Consider the following 3,517-nt stretch of genomic DNA (forward strand, 5'->3'; position numbering starts at 1 on the left):
CATCTGTCACAAACCCAGATCAGCAAAAATGTGACCTTAATTTTTCATATCTAATAATGCTATCTAATAGCATTAAAAATGTTTTCTAGATCCTTCCAGGGAAACTTAGTAAATTCTGCCTTGCAAGAGTAAGGTCCTGAGTTCGATACCCGGTACCAATAAACAAACAAACAAATTTAAACTCAAAAGTAGATTCGCCCTCAGATCTGTTGTTTTGTGTTTACCCGGGTTTTTAAAAAATGGTTTTTAGCTGATGTTCATGAAGAGACATTCAACTGTGTGGTTAATGAAAGGAAACCCTATCTAAGAAAGTACATTTCTTTATAGAGCTGTGTCATACCATCCTTTGGGCCCTCTGTTAGAAAAGTAGAATCAAGTCTGAAATAATGCCTTTTTAAATGTATCCTCTAGTATTATAGATGCAGGACAGTACTGTGTCATACCTCTGTGAGTGTAAAATATCTTGTACCCACTTTATGATATATAGTAGTGACCATGTTTTATCAGAGCTTTTTTTTTTCCATGCCACGAGGTGTGTTTCATTTTCATTCATCATACAAATAATTTTCTATAATATCCCAGGGAAAACAGGAAAATTTGGCAGTCCGATTAGTGGGGTCCCCTCAGAGAACCACGGGCTGGTGGCATCGGCACGGAGTGAAAAATATGGAACACTTCACGAATTTGCGTGTCAGCCTTGCTCAGGGGCCATGCTAATCTTCTCTGTACCGTTCCAAATTTAGTATAAGTGCTGCCGAAGTGAGCACTATCAGAGCTGTTTTTAATGATGTTACTCTAGAATGTTTTCTTTCCAGATGATGATTAAGATGATAGTAACAAAAGAATGGTGCCAGGTACCATAACAGTAACAGAACTTTGCTATTTTGTGGGTACTTTTTTCTTATAATGGAGTGTGCTGGATGTCTCTATAATTTTGTCCAAATGAAACTGGAAAAGCTGTTGATGCATAACATACTGCTATTATTGGTCATATATATATATATATATATGTATAATTTGAATTTTTGGAAACTTTAACTGTGCTGTCAACTTTGGAAAAAGTTATCCCAGTTTACTATGTTGAGTTGGCATTGTACAGAAATTAACAGCCACATTGGCCTAGAAATGTTAAAACTTAATTTTCCCCCTTTGTACAGGAGTAATGCACTGTATTAAATATATAAGGTCTTATCTATGTGGGTTTGATTACAGAAACTAATAACTCTAAATAATGAAAAAAAAATGACTTATATCCAAAACAGCAAAATAGGTTCTGCTTTGGGAAATACAATCAGGCACATTTAGAGTCAATTAGCAGGGTCAGTCATACAGAGGCAAAAACAACATCAGGACAATTTGATTAAAATGCTTATTTCCACCCTCACATTACTTTTTAAAAAGACAATTTACTTTCAAATTTTAGAGGAAAAATTGACCTCATACCAGACATTGAAAGCATCAAACCAAAAGCAATTTTAAAGTACATCTGCTGTGAGAGTAAAATATCAGTAACAAAAATTTCTGCCAGTGGAACAATGCATTTCATGACCTTGTACCAAGGAAGATAGGTTTTTGCTTTCAATAGCAATCATAGCTGTCAGAGATAAGCAAATAATTCTGATCTTCACACACACAAAAAATCATCTGATTTCCCACTTTGTCTCCTGAAATTCATTTGCAGTTATGTTTCAGGGGAAAGATGCTATAGCAGATTCATTAAAAATATGAATCAAGTACCTTTTCTTCTTTTTAAATGGAATCCCCCACTCAAGAGTGCTATTACAAAAAGCAATTAAAGAAAAGGCAAGGGGTAAATGCTACTAGTTAATTAGAAGATAAGAACATTGACATTTTAGGGATTGGATGACCTAAGGAACCCTGCTTTACGAATGAGTCCTGGACTCTATGACAACAATGATTGCTTGTTTAAGGTAATTAAACTAATTGGTTAACACCTATTATTAAGATTTCTTACTAATGGACGATGATGATAAACCTATGTATAAATTTAACTCACTTTGTCTAGTTTTCTTACAAAATATATTTTAAATGTGTGTGTAAATAAACACAAAGTTTATTTGTGGTGCAAGCTGAATGCTTCTGTCCCACTACCACAAAATGTACACCATGTGATGGTGTTTGGAGGTAGAATATTTGTCGTAGCAATAAATCACGAAGGTAGGACTCACAGGAGTGGGATTAGCACACATATGAGAGGAGGCTACAGAGATCCCTTCTACCACCTAAGTTGACAAAACAGCCTTCTGTGATCCAGAAAGTAGAAGGGCCCTTAGTAGACAGAGATCTGCCTGTGCCTTGCTTTTCACCTTTTCAGCTTGCAGAACTCTGTGGAATAAATTTCTGTTGTTGACAAGCCACCTTGTATATTATATTTCTTACAGCAGCTTGAATAAAGACACCTGTTTTTCTACATATATAATAAAATGACATACATAAATTTGGAAAGTCTGATAGTTTTCAGTTCTTGGTATCTTCTAGATAACTAATTTTTTGTCTGAGGTACTACTGGCTAGATTTTTTTTCCCTCTCTGTGAGTTGTCTCTCTGTGAGTTGTCTCTTCATTCTCTTGGTAATTTCTTTTGCAGTGAAAAATCTTTTTAGTAGGATGAGATCCCAGTTAGTTACTGATTTTTTTTTCTTTTTTTGGACCAAGGATTGAACTTGGGTCCTTGCACTTGCAAGGCAGGCCACTGAACTGCTGAGCTAAATCCCCAGCCCTAGTTATTGATTCTTTGTAGTATTTCCTACACAGTCTGGGTTTTGCTCCTAAAATCTTTTCCTAACCCTATGTCCTCAAGGGTTCTCCCTATTCTTTCTTTCAGCAGATTGAGTGTTTCTTTTTTTACATTTAGATCTTTGATCCATTTTTATTTTAGTTTAGTGCCTGGTGAGAGATATGAGTCTAGTTTTACTCTTTCACATATCAAAAGCGAGTTTTTCCAGAACTACTTATTAAAGAGGCTATCAATCTTCCAAAACAGATTTCAGCAGATATCCAGGAGATTAAAAACTCCATAGAAGGTATTCATATTCATTTGAAACAAAATGAAGATAGAATTTCAGATCTAGAAGACAGGACTGTGGTTCCTGACATGAAAAGGAAGATTTCTTAAAAATAGCAAGAGGCCATGAAAAATGAATCCAACAGTTGCAAGACGATGCAAAGAGAAATAAAAAATGAGAATCAAGACTTGTCATGTAGAGGTACAAGATCCCAACAATGAATGTAACTGTACTGTATCCCTAAAATGTACCAATAAACTCAATTAAAGCTGGAAAAAAAAAAGATTGATCAGAGTCAGTGAGAATGAGGGTGATAGGGCAAATGCTATGCAAAAATATTTGAATAAGTAGTAGCAGAAAACTTCCTAATCTTAAAATAAGAATGTAACACACATATATGTCTGACATATAGAACTCCAAAAAGCCATGACCAAAATAAACTCACACCAAGACACATAATAATCAAATTTCAGAAATTCAGCATAAAACAGAA

The 3,517-nt window shown here is 34.9% G+C and overlaps 1 non-coding gene across 1 annotated transcript; it reads right to left on the reverse strand.

Annotated features, from left to right (window-relative positions):
* Positions 1–660: 660 nt before the first annotated feature.
* LOC117285574 lies at positions 661–767 on the reverse strand. Its single transcript, XR_004516641.1, has one exon. It is a non-coding gene; the product is annotated as a U6 spliceosomal RNA (small nuclear RNA).
* Positions 768–3,517: the final 2,750 nt, after the last annotated feature.

The sequence above is a fragment of the Fukomys damarensis genome, unplaced genomic scaffold (assembly GCF_012274545.1).
Source record: "Fukomys damarensis isolate Sample0158 unplaced genomic scaffold, DMR_v1.0_HiC HiC_scaffold_1, whole genome shotgun sequence".
Lineage (NCBI taxonomy): Eukaryota > Metazoa > Chordata > Mammalia > Rodentia > Bathyergidae > Fukomys > Fukomys damarensis.